The sequence below is a fragment of the Haematobia irritans genome, chromosome 1 (assembly GCF_050003625.1).
Source record: "Haematobia irritans isolate KBUSLIRL chromosome 1, ASM5000362v1, whole genome shotgun sequence".
NCBI classification, from domain to species: Eukaryota; Metazoa; Arthropoda; class Insecta; order Diptera; family Muscidae; genus Haematobia; species Haematobia irritans.
Window position 1 is genome coordinate 21,801,765 of NC_134397.1, and position 16,625 is coordinate 21,818,389.

General features: G+C 30.8%; 1 long non-coding RNA gene across 2 annotated transcripts; it reads right to left on the minus strand.

The window, feature by feature from the left end:
• Positions 1–7,210: 7,210 nt before the first annotated feature.
• LOC142220437 (uncharacterized) lies at positions 7,211–16,146 on the minus strand. 2 transcript variants are annotated; one of them, XR_012717874.1, is made up of 3 exons: positions 15,808–16,146; positions 14,766–15,739; positions 7,211–7,409 (listed from the first exon to the last, which is right to left on the minus strand). It is a non-coding gene; the product is annotated as an uncharacterized LOC142220437 (long non-coding RNA). The 2 variants fall into 2 exon arrangements; XR_012717873.1 differs by lacking the exon at positions 7,211–7,409 and having other exon boundaries at positions 14,563–15,739.
• Positions 16,147–16,625: the final 479 nt, after the last annotated feature.

The following is a 16,625-nucleotide window of genomic DNA, read 5'->3' on the forward strand; positions in this document are numbered from 1 at the left end:
ATAGAAATAAAATTTTGACAAAATTTTCTATAGAAATAAAATTTTGACAAAGTTTTCTATAGAAATAAAATGTTGACAAAATTTTCTATAAAAATTAAATTTTGACAAAATTTTCTATAGTAATAAAATTTGGCAAAATTTTCTATAGAAATAAAATTTTGACAAAATGTTCTATAGAAATAAAATTTTGACAAAATTTTCTATAGAAATAAAGTTAGGACAAACTTTTCTATTTTGATAAAATATTGACAAAATTTTCTATTTTGATAAAATTTTGATAAAATTTTCTATAGAAATAAAATTTGGCAAAATTTTCTATATAAATATAATAGTGACAAAATTTTCTATAGAAATAAAATTTTGACAAAATTTTCTATAGAAATAAAATTTTGACAAAATTTTCTATAGAAGTAAAATGTTGACAAAATTTTTCTATAGAAATAAAATTTTGACAAAATTTTCTATAGAAATAAAATTTTGATAAAATGTTTCTATGGAAATAAAATTTTGACCAAATTTTAAATAAATAAAATTTTGAGAAAATTTTCTATAGAAATAAAATGTTGACAAAATTTTCTATAGAAATCAAATTTTGACAAAATTTTCTATAGAAAAAAAAAATTGACAAAATATTCTATAGAAATAAAATTTTGACAAAATTTTCTTTAGAAATAAAATTTTGACAAAATTTTCTATAGAAATAAAATTTTGACAAAATTTTCTATAGAAATAAAATTTTGACAAAATTTTCTATAGAAATAAAATTTTGATAAAATTTTCAATAAAATTAAAATGTTGACAACATTTTCTATAAAAATAAGATTTTGACAAAATTTTCTATTGAAATAAAATTTTGAAAACAAATTCTATAGAAATAAAATGTTGACACAATTTTCTATAGAAAAAAAATTTTAAGAATTATCTATAGAAAAAAAATTTTGTAAGAATATTCTATGGAAATAAAATTTTGATAAAATTTTCAATAGAAATAAAATTTTGACAAAATTTTCTATAGGAATAAAATTTTGACAAAATTTTCTATAGAAATAATATTTTGACAACATTTTCTATAGAAATAAAATTTTGACAAAATTATCTATAGAAATAAAATTTTGAGAACATTTTCTATGAAAATCAAATTTTGACAAAATTTTCTATAGTAATAAAATTTTGACAAAATTTTCTATAGAAATAAAATTTTGAGAAATTTTTTCTAAGAAATAAAAGTTTGACAAAATTTTCTACAGGAATAAAATTTTGACAAAATTTTCTATAGTAATAAACTTTTGACAAAAATTTGTATAGAAATAAAAGTTTGAGAAATTTTTTCTAAATAAAATTTTGACAAAATTTTCTATATAAATATAATTTTATATAGAAATAAAATTTTGACAAAATTTTCTGTAAAAATCAAATTTTGACAAAATTTTCTATAGTAATAAAATTTTGACAAAATTTTCTATATAAATATAATTTTGACAAAATTTTCTATATAAATATAATTTTGACAAAATTTTCTATATAAATATAATTTTGACAAAATTTTCTACAGAAATAAATTTTGACAAAATTTTCTATAGAAATAAAATTTTGACAAAATTTTTTATAGAAATAAAATTTTGACAAAATTTTCTATAGAAATAAAATTTTGACAAAATTTTCTGTAGAAATAAAATTTTGACAAAATTTTCTATAGAAATAAAATTTTGACAAAATTTTCTATAAAAAAAAAAAACGAGGACAAAATTTTCCATAGAAATTAATGTTTGATAAAAATTTTCTATAGAAATAAAATTTTCACAAATTTTTCTATAGAAATAAAATTTTGACAAAATTTTCTATATTGATAAAATTTTGACAAAATTTTCCATTTAAATATAATTTTGACAAAATTTTCTGTAGAAATAAAATTTTGACAAAATTTTCTATAGAAATAAAATGTTGACAAAAATTTCTATAGAAATAAAATTTTGACAAAATTTTCTATAGAAATAAAATTTTGACAAAATTTTCTATAGAAATAGAATTTTAACAAAATTTTCTATATAAATATAATTTTGACAAAATTTTCTTTAGAAATAAAATTTTGACAAAATTTTCTATAGAAATAAAATTTTGACAAAATTTTCTATAGAAATAAAATTTTGACAAAATTTTCTATAGAAATAAAATTTTGACAAATTTTTCTATAGAAATAAAATTTTGACAAAATTTTCTATAGAAATAAAATTTTGACAAAATTTTCCGTGGAAATTAATGTTTTCTATGGTAATAAAATTTTGACAAAATTTTCTATAGAAATAGAATTTTAGCAAAATTTTCTATATAAATATAATTTTGACAAAATTTTCTTTAGAAATAAAATTTTGACAAAATATTCTATAGAAATAAAATGTTGAAACAATTTTCAAGGAATACTTTTACATCCAAAACATTATCGCTAATAAGAAAGATCACAATATATAAGAAAAGAAAAAGAACAATTTCATAATAAACAAAATATTAAAAAAAAACTTTAAGATAAGATTTTTTTATTTGGTAGGTTTTTCATAGGTGTGCTATATATCTTGATCAAAAATTCATGGAATCTATTTATGTCGAATTCAGCATAATTATTCATGATTCACGTAGTTTAATACAATTTTGTAACTGCCCATATTTCAATTTTAATATAAACATTAAAGCTAGTAAAAAAGTTAGAAATCCATTTCTCGTTAAAATATGTACATGTGTTCTTTGGTACCTTCCCTAAATCCCCATACTTTTACGCCTATCAATTATTGAAAAAAAAGAAGTCAATTTAATACAAAACAAATAAATTCATGCCTCGATAGATATACGCTGATGATGAACCTTTATTATTATTCATGCCAAACGCAGACAAGCCCTCCCCTAATTGCCACCTTTCTAAGGAAAAAAATTTAGGCCCTTAATGCTAATGCCAAATTTGAGTAGCAAATGTTATAGCCCACCATCCACTCAAGAAGAAACAGGAAAAAAAGGTGCGAGCATTATTTCTATATGAATTTGAGATTATATCTGGAATATCATCTAACTGAGAAAACACACAAATCAATCGATTTGTAAGGTAAGCAATGAACAATAAAATCGATTTTATTCATGATGTTTCACTTCATTTAGCGTTAAATTAAAAAGCGGATAAGAGCCAAAGAACAAAAAATGGGAGCAAAACGATTTTGAAAGAAAAACTACTCAAGTGGAAATATACATATCAGACATGGCATAATTTTAGCAGCTAAGGTTTGCCCATATGAAAAGGGCGCAAAAGAGAACTTCATTTCCGTTAAGAAAGTGCATGGCTGATTTAAAATTGGATTTGAAAAGGGGTGGCAATCATATATGTCACGAATACAATCAGTCTTTGAAGTTGTGAAAATCAAAGAATTTCATCAATGCATTGATTTATGGCATGCAATATTTACGCGTTGGGCGCCAGTCAGTCATCTTTGTTATGAATATAATCGACTTTTGAAATTGTGAAACACAATATACTTCAACTGCATATATTTAATGCATGCTGGTGATGAATGATTTATTGTAAGCCATATGTACGCGTTGGGCGCCAGTTAATATTCATTCTGTTAAATGCCTTTAATGTCTCTCTTCTAAGTGTGAGTAACATATTTCACAATATAGCGAGCTATTTCTTTATAATGAGGTCCTCTGCCAAACATAGAATTGGGCAGTACTCATTGCAAAAATAGGAGTTCATCTCTAGCGGTATCACAATGAATGGAATGTGTGAAACTAAAATATATGGGCTGCCGCTAGACTTGACCTAAGCTACCACCTAACACCATTAATACATCTCATCATTTGAGTTAGAAAATGCAAACAGAGTCCTTTAAAACTAATTCACACAGCTCTGAGTTGGGCGCCAGTTATTGTTTTATAAATCCTCAGAAATATGCAAACACGTTGGGCGCCAGTTAACATGAATCTTGAAGAAGATAACCATTTTGGAACTGAAAAAGTTTCATCGGCAATTATTTGAGACGTACATTGAATTGATGCATTTTGGACATTCTGCTGGCGTTTGGGCGCCAGTTGTATATAAATATCAATTATTTGTCCTTTTACAATATGATCATATTGCGTAATAAAAAGAAGCAATGGGTGTGTAGGCTTATTCTTCACCGAATATATGCAAAACATGGAATTTGACATTTCTGCCAGTTTGCGTTATTTTTATATTTTAAATCAAGGTGAAATACTGCTTCACTCCTGCGTTATCCATCTTACAGTCTGACATAAGTACGTAACATGTTATAATAGTGGAGATACCGTACTAAAATGTTGCACATTTTCTTGTTAGTCTTTATTCAATTCGAAGAGCCCCGAGTTGGGCGCCAGTTCAATAAATACTTAACCAAACCCCTAGAATTCGTCAAATGTTTCCTATATATTAAGAAATGATAAATTGGTTGCCCATAATAAAATGTTCATATCATTTCCATTTTTGCCCCACCTTGGGAGCCAGTTGTGAAAGTTGATATTTATTAATATACATTGTAGATAAAAAAAATTTAGCCATGAGCAGATTTTTTAAAACATAAATTATATTTGCTACAGCTAGACGTGTTCTAAAAATTATTGATGGCATCATGAGATTTTTGGGATGAAATGTAATATTTCATGTGATTGCCCCATGTTGGGTGCCACTTGCGTATACGCGAAATATACCTCCCAAAAGTGGACATCGAGTTTGTTCATATCCCTCAAAAGTCTTGCGAAAGTTGTGATTTAGAGGGGTCCGCTGAGTGTCGCTGAATCCAAGCCATCTTTCGGTTTGATTAGAAAATTATTGTACAGCGAAACCTCTCATACTTGGACACTCTGCAAACCGGAAAACTCTCAACAGTGGGCAATTATTGTGAGATAATTAATATATTAAAACCTCTCATACCTGGACACTCTGAAACCCGGAAAACTCTCAAAAGTGGACAATTTTTGTAAGATATATAATATATTAAAACTAAACTCTCATTACTGGAGACCTCCCAAATGTGGGCCTAATTTCGGTGATCGTGTATGTCCACTTCTGGGAGATTTCACTGTATTTATAATTGTTTCATATTTCGAGCTTTATGAGCAGGATAGAAGTCCATTGTTTCGATTTAAGCATAAATTAATTTATGATCCCAGTTGGGTGCCAAATAGACAATTAAATGTTCAATTTATTTTATAACGAAATGGATTTAAAACATAAGATTTATTAAATTAAATATATTATACGAACACCGAAAAAAAAATTCACGAAAATTTTTCCAATTAAAATCTTAATTGAGTTTTAAAAAATATTCAATTAAAAATTTAATTGATTCAACAAATTTTTTTAAGTGAAATAAAAATTAATCACACAAATTAATAGTATTATAATTAATTTTTTAATTTCTGTGATTGAAGACATTTCAATTAAATAATTAAATGGATCGATTAATTTCGCGATTGAATCAGAATTTTTTTTTGTGTGAACCAAAAGAAGAGTACAGTGAAACCTTTCAAACTTGAAAACAGTGGAAAACGGACTTCTTAAAGTGAACAATTTTCGTAAGACGTTTGATATCATATCACGTTAAAATTAACCTCTCATAATTGGTCACCACCCAAATTTGGACAAAATTTAGGCGACACCCACAGCTGATAGCTTTCACTGCAGCATATTGTTGGTCAAGGAGAAATTCTACGTTACTCTTGCGTTGTCCATTTTACGGTTTGCAATAAGCCCGCAATCTATTACAAAAAATTTAGTACATTTTAATATTTTGACCATATTAAATTTAAATTGCCCCACGTTGGGCGCCAGTTAAAGAAATATGTAAACAAAACAATATAGTATACATTGATTGCCCTAAATAAAATATTGACGTCGTTGTCACTGTTGCCCCACGTTGGGAGCCAGCTGGGAAAGTTGATATTTGTTAAATAAGCGATAAGAAATCTAGGAATCATGAGATTTTTTTAATCTTAACTTATATTTTCCAGTGCTACATGTCTTCTAAACAATTCTTGATGGCAGTATTTTCTTCAGTTTTTTGCTTCCAAGTCCATTTATTATTAAAGTCCCTCTAAGCATCGCTAAACGTCTAAAATATGTTCTTTAGAAACTCAGCCATCTGATAATTCTTTTGAAAATATTAATCATGACTTCATTTTGATATCATTGACAAGCGTCTAAAATTCATTTAAATTCCTTCAAAAAGGTGCACAAAATTAATGACACTTCGAAAAGTGTCTGCTTAATGGCACAACAGTTTCTACTTATTCGTCCCCTCGCCCCAGGCTCTTCAATTTTCCATAAAGCTAAACATTCATGTCATTGTCACTGTTCATTTCATCGAACGGAAAAGTGCGTTTGCTGATGCTGCCTAACAATTTTCCTTCATTTCATGTCGATGCTTTTCTTTAATGCTTTTTTTTTCTCCCTCGAAGAACGAAGAGGGGGACTGCTTTTCAATTCTTCTTCCATCTCAATTGAGTTCAGACTTCTGCCATGACATAGTAAAAAGAAAAGTGAAATGACTGAGATGAAATCACTGAAAGCAAGAGATGGGAAAAAATTGTTCATCGAAAAAAAAAAAACTGCACAGAAAATGCTAAGGCTGAAAATGAAGGTGAAAATTACAAGAAAATGTAATGTGCAAGAGGAAATGTTGCCTTATGTTCTTAAAATATTTAAACAGTTTTCCTTTTTGCTGGTCGAGCTTAGAATGTAAGAAAAATGGGGCTTAGCTCGCCGGATCGGGGAGGGTCCTTGACCTAACTAAAAGGATTCTTAGCAACAACAGAAATCAAAAATATATACATTCTAAGACTTAAAATCATTTTGGCCTAAATATGAAAAAATCGAAATAACCCGCAACCGATGACATTTGGTATATATCTGTATATGGGCGAAAGCTGTTTTTATCGCCAGGACGCTTTTATCAAAACCCACCCTCTACTCTAAATGAATTACGCGCCCGAAATATTTTATTATTCATTTCCCTAAACTGTTTTGAATAAATTTACTTTACCTCATTACATATTACCTTGCAATACACCATTCCCAATTAGAAGAAATTTATCTCATTTCTGTACAATTCAAATTTATACACATTTATTAAAATAATTCATTTTTAAACCTAACAATAAATGTCGTTATATTTTATGTATGGATTCCCAAAATAAGAATTTAATCGAACGTATATTTCTATATACCAAAATGTATGTTAATTCATATAACCAATTTGTTAAATGTAAAAAAAATAAAGCGCTTGACTTACATTTTTAGATCCTCTGTTGAGGATAGCGATGATCTGTAATAGATGGACATGATATGGGCAAAAACAAAATCTTCAAATATCATATTGCTTTCAACGATGTATTGAGCTCAATCCATACGTGTTCTGTAAAAGATTTCAAAATATAGATGTAAATAAAATATGCCACCAAATGTAATCATATCATTAATTTCATGTAATTTCAATGTAATTTCTTCAACATAGGTATCCCTACAATCCATTATGATTCAGGGCTATGTAAAGAATTTACATAGTAAATTCAGTCATGCACTTTTTGTTGTTTTGTTTGTTTCTTTGTTATGAAAGAATATTATGTTAAGTATAAATATCACTTAAGCTATTAAAGCAATGACTATCAAACTTAAATGTTACACTAAGATGAGAGAGCTTAAATTATGTTACAATTAATGTTAGTTTTAATTCATAAAATTTAACATAGCAGATGTAAAAAAAAAGAAAACTTAGCAGAGTAGTTTCTCAATTCTCTTCCGACTCCATTCGGAACAGAGCATTGACTTAATCAAACTATAGGGTAAATTGTTTGTGTTGAATGGAATGCACATGCTGCGTAGTTGTTGGTGTAAATTATGAGAAGACTTTCATTCTTCTTTTATGTTCATTGATCTCCAAATTAAAAGGTAATACGCAATATCCAATTTTTTTGGCAATTTTGTTACTTCTCCACAACAAGACAATTATTTGGAATTTCAATTTTAAGGGCAGGAAGGCCTTGGGCCTATAGAAGGCCTTGACAATTTTATAATTTTCAGGTATTTTTGTATAGATTTTTTTTTTGATTTTCCAAAAAAGTGGTAAGAAATAATTGGCGTATCACTTCCAAAATTTTATCTTGCTTGGGTATTAATTCGTATTTTTTTGCGCTTATTGTTTTACATCAATGCAGGCGATCACTTTGAGTTTGGGTTATCCAAAGACATAAATCTTTGGACCACATACTGTACGGAAAAAATATTATCCAATGAAAAATGAAATGTCCATAATTCATTCTTTAACAAAAAAATACCTTAAAATTCCTTTAACTCGCGTGATAAAGTTTAATTTTTTGCAGCTTAAAATTTGTGTATATCTTAACCACAAGTGGATTGCTTTGAATTAATACTTTTCTGTTTTAATTAACTTCACAGCTCGGCAATCGTAAACTTTTGAGTAAGAAAAATATAGAAGTTTATACTTTGACGTGTAAAAGAGGAAAGAACGAACCGGAACACGAGTTATTTATGAATGACATTTGACCAATCATATGATATTTCATCTTCGGAACAGTTGATGCTAATCATTTACACTGATTAGATAGATAGATACCTGCAGAGCGTTATTTTTGAATTTTTATTTAATAAATGTTCATTATTTTCATTGAAATAAAAATACGTAATTATGGAAATTTTTAGTGTTGGACACACGCCTCAAAAATTTTTATAGATATATTTTGTTCTATGTAGATAAAAAAATTGGACTAAAAAACTGTAACAAACCTTCTTTGAAAACCGAAATGCTGAGGTTGGAAATAAGGAAAAATAGTTTTTTTTTTTTTTTTTTTTTGTGGGGCTCGACTACACCCTGAGATTCCAAATAGCCGGGCTAATATCACCATTCAAGTTCAGAAATTAAATCGCTTTTATGTCTTTAGCGTGAAAAAGGCCAATATATTTGCCATTTAAGGTTTCTAAATGGTAAAGTGAAGATCCCTGCCTTTTGCGTATTCTACATTTCAGATATGGTGGTAATAATTTCGCATTGACACCTTTGATTAAGTCACTTTGGGTACGATTTTTCCTGAATACTTCCTGCCCTTCCTTAAACTGAATATCCTTGCATCGTATATTGTAAACTTTTGAAGCTTTTTCGTGCGCTATGATCAAATTTTCGCGAATTTTGTCGTGTATCATGCCAATTTTGGTGTCATTAGGTACAAAGTTTATCTGGTTGTCCTGTATCGATTCTAATCGTTCTAAGATGGGGTATGCAGACCCATGCTGTACCATATTGGTCCCAAATAAGCCAAAATAAGGAGAACACTTCAAAGATTCGTGGTAGTCACTTCGTAAAATACTGGCTATCTTTGACACATATTGGTCCCAGTTAGATTGTTTCTCTTTTATCATAACCCTCAATTTTACTAAAAATTCGCGGTTGGTTCGTTCAGAACAATTAGCCTGTGGAGAATATAAGGCTGTTTTTATATGCGTTATGCCATAGGCCTTTAGAAAATCAACCATTTGAGATGATACAAATTGTTTGCCATTATCCGTATGTATATATTGTGCCACCCCAAACTGGTGAAAAATATTTTCCTCAACGTAAGATATAATAGCCGCCGAGGTTGCCTTTTTCAGTGGTTTGAGAAAAATATATTTTGTGAAGTGGTCTAAAGCTACAAAAACCATACTATTGCCCTGCCTAGTTCGTGGATATGGACCTAAAAGATCCATATAGATACGCTGGAATGGGCGTTCTGTTTTCATCTGATGCCCCATAGGGGGTTTCAAAATCTGATTTGTAGGTTTCACAGATTTACACGTATCACAATCAGCCACAAACATTTTGACATCTTTGGCCATTTTAGGCCAGAAATATTTTTCTCGTATTCTGTTTAGAGTTTTTGCAAAACCACCGTGACATGAGTTAAAGATATGACAATTTCTTATAACCTCATCTCTCATTCCTCGGGGCAACCATAAACGCCATAATAAATCTTCCTCCTCACATTCCCCTTTTCTGAATTTCACCCTCTGATAAACGAATCCATCGGAAATACAAGTATCTGGAAAATTGTCCCGAAATTGTTCAATTTTGTCTTTAAGGTCATTATATTCCGTCGATGAAAAATGATTAGAATTCAAGTCAATTTCAAATGGCATTTCTGTCTCTATTTCCTCCACGTCATGCACTCTCGAAAGGGCATCTGGCACAATATTAGCAGAGCCTTTTCGATATTCGACTTCAAAATCAAAAGACTGCAGCTTAAGACTCCACCGACCTAGTCTTCCGGATAAGTCCTTTTGTGACATGAGCCATCGTAAACTACTATGGTCGGTGATAATCTTAAACTGAAGACCCTCGACATAGGGTCGAAATCGTTTAAGACACACTATTGCGGCCAAACACTCAAGCTCAGTCACTGTGTAATTTTTTTGCGCCTTGTTAAGTTTTTGAGACACATACGCTATGGGGTGCTCCTGCCCGGTACAATCTGTCTGAACTAATACACCGCCTACTCCTACTCTCGAGGCATCACATTGTATAGTAAATGGTCTAGAAAAGTCCGGTTGACTCAATACAGGGGCCGTTGTAAGGGCCTCTTTTAATCGTGTGAAAGCTAACTCCGCCTCTGGTGTTATTCTAAATTTCTCGGTTTTCTTTAGACAGTCGGTCAGTGGTGCAGATAACTCGGCGTAATTGGAAATAAATTGACGGTACCAACCGGTCATGCCTATGAATCTTCTAATCTGTCGTGCAGTCTTCGGTAAGGGAAATTTAGTTATCGCCTCTACTTTTTCTTGGTTAGTTCGAAGAGTACCCTGGCCAACTATGTATCCTAAATATTTTATTTCTTTCTGGCAAAATCGACTCTTCTCGACGTTTATAGTCAAATTAGCATAATTCAAACATTTTGCAACTTCCCTTAACACACTTAAATGGGTATCGAAATCTGATGTGCAGACTAAAAGATCGTCTAGATATATAAATACTTTTTCACGTAGACGACTGGGTATTACTTTATCCATTAGTCTGCTCATTCTTTGTGCAGCATTGCAGAGACCGAAAGGCATTACTGTATATTGGTACAGTGGCCTTCCAGGTACTGCAAATGCCGTTTTTTCTTTTGAACTCTCATCTAAGGGTATTTGCCAATAAGCATCTTTAAGGTCAATGCCCGAGATATAGTGAGTGTCCTGTAGTCTACTTAAAAGTCCATTTATGTGTGGCAAGGGATATGCGTCTTTCTTTGTCAATTCATTAAGCTTACGCGAGTCGAGACAGAGCCTATTCTTCCCAGGTTTTCTGACCAAAACAATAGGGCTACAATAAGGGCTGTTACTCTCCTCAATAACGCCTAAATAAAGCATCCGATCCAGCTCAGCATAAGCCTCCTGTTGTCGAGGCGGAGACATCGGATAATGCTTAATTTTGAATGGCGGAGAATTCCCCGTATCGATGTTATGAGTCTCTAGGCTAGTGCGACCTAAACCTAATTTTGAAAATGATGGGAATTCATCGATAACTTTTGACAATTCTAATTTTTGTCGAGAATTCAGAATATGAAATGATTCTGTGTCATCAGATTGAGAATTGGAACCTGTAGAAATCTCAGACAGAAAAATTTGAGGAGCAATATCAAAAATCTTCCAAAAATTAACCCCAAGATATACCTTTTGCCTCAAAGAAGGTGCTATGTAAAATAAAACATTTCTGGTTGTATTTTTATAAGTAACAGGTATTTCAGTGTAACCTATAATATCCTGTCTACTGCCATCAGCCGTTTTCAAGGTACTGCTAAATTTCGCAATTTGCGCGTTACACTTTTCTATTATATCCTGGCTGTTCATTCCCAATACGCTTATCGATGCACCTGAATCCAACAACCCATAAACTACTATTCCACCTAGTCTTATTTTTGCATATGGTCTCTCATCACCACCATCATCGATAACTGCGGATTCTATTATCTTTTTAAATCCTCGTCGTTTCCTAAATCTTTCCCTACATTTCTCTATACGCTTCGATAGACCATTACCAAAAATTCTATTCCGTGTCTCTATATATTTCATTTTCCTCTCATGAAGAGACAAATTATAAGTTCTCCTAGTCTCTTTAGTTACATTTATATCTTTATCCAATTGTGTCTCCCTTCGTAATAAATTCACATGATTTAATTCTTTGTCATTATTCAATACCGAGGGGTTTTTGGTTTCGAACGAAGTTCCCTCTAGTCTTCGTTCCTGTTCTTGTTTCCCGAGTGATTTTTACATAGCGGGGTAGTTACACCTTTTGCACCACAACGGTAACAAAATAAATTACGTTTATCAGACGGACAATCATAAAACGAATGGCCCATTAAATCGCAATTCCAGCACTGGAATTTGGAAAAATCAATCGGCCTTTTGGAATGATAATGTTTGTATGCTATATCTGCTATATCACCCATATCTGGTAATGCATCTGTATCCTCAGAAGAGTACATTTCGGCCACAAAACGCTTTGGCTGGCGAAGTTGACTCTGACGGCCCAAAAATGCTTCGGCCTTTCTAGCCGCTGCTCTAAGATGGTCCAAGCTAAAAATGTCAGATGAGAACAGTAAAGACCCTAATGATTCCTTTGCATTATTTTTTATAAGTTCGATTATTTTCGGCTCTTTCATTGGTTCATCCAATCTACTATTCATATCTACTATAGCTGTAAAATAGTCATCGAAACTTTCTTTATGTCCCTGATGTTTCTGAACCATTCTAACTATCTTATCGCAGTCATTTTCTGACCTAGAAAACTCCTTCACAATAGCCGTTGTTAAGTCATCATAAGTAGCATCAGGATGTTGCCTAGAATAAAACCAAAACCACGACTCTGCTTTCCCTTTTAACAGTACATTAAAACATGCCAATACTTGTTCGGGTGTATACTTATTTCTTTTACGCAAAGTATCTATCTTAAAGAGAAAGTCTTCTACGTCTTCCGTTCCGTCAAAATAAACATTCCATTTGTCCATTGAAATTGGTTTAATAACATTGGGAGCGCTCAAAGTTTCACCTAACATCGAAGAATTTGGCTGTGACACATTTCTTTGGCCTCTATGTGTATGACGATCTTGAGATGTATTAGATATACGAGAAACATTAGTATTATGGTCATTTGGTTGATTACTATCAACCGTTTCGCTTAAAGTTCGTCTTAGATTACTCACTTCCTCCAAATACAAACGATGATTTAAAGACATTACCCTCTCTAACATGGCCTCTAATCCATCTAGATTGGTCATATTGTTACTGCCCGAGTTGGAAGCGGTGGCTCCTACTTCACCTGCTACTTGATTAGGATTATCTGGCATTATGCTCTCTTTTTGACTTACTATTACATCGATCAGGTTACCCCTGCTTCTTGTCCGATTCGCGATAGGACTAATATCTAATCTAGGTCTAATGACGGAAGGATTTTGAAATTCCCCTTCTTCGTCTATAGTGTAATTTACTTCGGTGTCACTTAATGAATCTTCCAACTTATTTAGCCTTCTTGACTTACGTCTTCTACTTGACATAACCGAGTCTCAATTTTCAAAAAAAAAATTATAAAAAATTAGATGTGAACGATATCATTAATTTTGTGGGAATGGTATACTGCATTTTCAAGGTAATACTTAAATTGGTATGTAAAAGCTATTAATATATTTCAAAGATATTTACCAAGAACATCGCCCTCCTACAGAAAACAAATACTTGAAATTTAATTTGAATTTTCTAAAATATCGCTAAAGTTTATCCTTATTTAAACCGAATAAACACTTGACTGACATTTAAGAAAATAGGAAAAATACTATTGACTCTAAATTGTAAATGTGGTTATCTTTCAGCTGTCACAAGATTAAAAAAAAAAAAATTACGCTATCTTTTAAAATCCGACTAACAAACTTTCGAAAACCGTAGACTTTTCTGCTGCTTCAAATTGAAGTTTACATTCTTCAATTGGTATGCACAAAAGTAAAATAAACATTGTGGGAAAGTAAATTGCATCATACGGGCAGAATATCATAGCATATCCTGATCCTGGTCTAACCTACTAAACTTGAAAAATCTCGAATTCGGCTAAAAGCGAACTCGTTGGGCGCCATCTCTTTTGTTGCCTTATGTTCTTAAAATATTTAAACAGTTTTCCTTTTTGCTGGTCGAGCTTAGAATGTAAGAAAAATGGGGCTTAGCTCGCCGGATCGGGGAGGGTCCTTGACCTAACTAAAAGGATTCTTAGCAACAACAGAAATCAAAAATATATACATTCTAAGACTTAAAATCATTTTGGCCTAAATATGAAAAAATCGAAATAACCCGCAACCGATGACATTTGGTATATATCTGTATATGGGCGAAAGCTGTTTTTATCGCCAGGACGCTTTTATCAAAACCCACCCTCTACTCTAAATGAATTACGCGCCCGAAATATTTTATTATTCATTTCCCTAAACTGTTTTGAATAAATTTACTTTACCTCATTACATATTACCTTGCAATACACCATTCCCAATTAGAAGAAATTTATCTCATTTCTGTACAATTCAAATTTATACACATTTATTAAAATAATTCATTTTTAAACCTAACAATAAATGTCGTTATATTTTATGTATGAATTCCCAAAATAAGAATTTAATCGAACGTATATTTCTATATACCAAAATGTATGTTAATTCATATAACCAATTTGTTAAATGTAAAAAAAATAAAGCGCTTGACTTACATTTTTAGATCCTCTGTTGAGGATAGCGATGATCTGTAATAGATGGACATGATATGGGCAAAAACAAAATCTTCAAATATCATATTGCTTTCAACGATGTATTGAGCTCAATCCATACGTGTTCTGTAAAAGATTTCAAAATATAGATGTAAATAAAATATGCCACCAAATGTAATCATATCATTAATTTCATGTAATTTCAATGTAATTTCTTCAACATAGGTATCCCTACAATCCATTATGATTCAGGGCTATGTAAAGAATTTACATAGTAAATTCAGTCATGCACTTTTTGTTGTTTTGTTTGTTTCTTTGTTATGAAAGAATATTATGTTAAGTATAAATATCACTTAAGCTATTAAAGCAATGACTATCAAACTTAAATGTTACACTAAGATGAGAGAGCTTAAATTATGTTACAATTAATGTTAGTTTTAATTCATAAAATTTAACATAGCAGATGTAAAAAAAAAGAAAACTTAGCAGAGTAGTTTCTCAATTCTCTTCCGACTCCATTCGGAACAGAGCATTGACTTAATCAAACTATAGGGTAAATTGTTTGTGTTGAATGGAATGCACATGCTGCGTAGTTGTTGGTGTAAATTATGAGAAGACTTTCATTCTTCTTTTATGTTCATTGATCTCCAAATTAAAAGGTAATACGCAATATCCAATTTTTTTGGCAATTTTGTTACTTCTCCACAACAAGACAATTATTTGGAATTTCAATTTTAAGGGCAGGAAGGCCTTGGGCCTATAGAAGGCCTTGACAATTTTATAATTTTCAGGTATTTTTGTATAGATTTTTTTTTTGATTTTCCAAAAAAGTGGTAAGAAATAATTGGCGTATCACTTCCAAAATTTTATCTTGCTTGGGTATTAATTCGTATTTTTTTGCGCTTATTGTTTTACATCAATGCAGGCGATCACTTTGAGTTTGGGTTATCCAAAGACATAAATCTTTGGACCACATACTGTACGGAAAAAATATTATCCAATGAAAAATGAAATGTCCATAATTCATTCTTTAACAAAAAAATACCTTAAAATTCCTTTAACTCGCGTGATAAAGTTTAATTTTTTGCAGCTTAAAATTTGTGTATATCTTAACCACAAGTGGATTGCTTTGAATTAATACTTTTCTGTTTTAATTAACTTCACAGCTCGGCAATCGTAAACTTTTGAGTAAGAAAAATATAGAAGTTTATACTTTGACGTGTAAAAGAGGAAAGAACGAACCGGAACACGAGTTATTTATGAATGACATTTGACCAATCATATGATATTTCATCTTCGGAACAGTTGATGCTAATCATTTACACTGATTAGATAGATAGATACCTGCAGAGCGTTATTTTTGAATTTTTATTTAATAAATGTTCATTATTTTCATTGAAATAAAAATACGTAATTATGGAAATTTTTAGTGTTGGACACACGCCTCAAAAATTTTTATAGATATATTTTGTTCTATGTAGATAAAAAAATTGGACTAAAAAACTGTAACAGAAAAGAATATAGATTTAATGAAAATCCAAGTTTTGCTCGGGCAAAAAAACTCATATACAGATGATGGGGATAGAGTTGAAGAAAACATGTTTTCCATCCAGGGAATCTATGTCAATGCCTGTGAAATGGAACTGCAGCAGCAGGTCGTTGGATACTATCAACGAGCACACACTGGGCTTATATTTGGTGTCGTTAATTCGTACATACTCATTCAGCTATGCTGTCATCTTGCATTCGTGAAAATGCAAGTGTTTAATAGGGTGAATCTAGGGATACAAAAATTAAAAATTGACTAAATTATTTTTTGTAAAAAAAGATCGAAACATTATAGATGATTTTTTATAAGCTTAA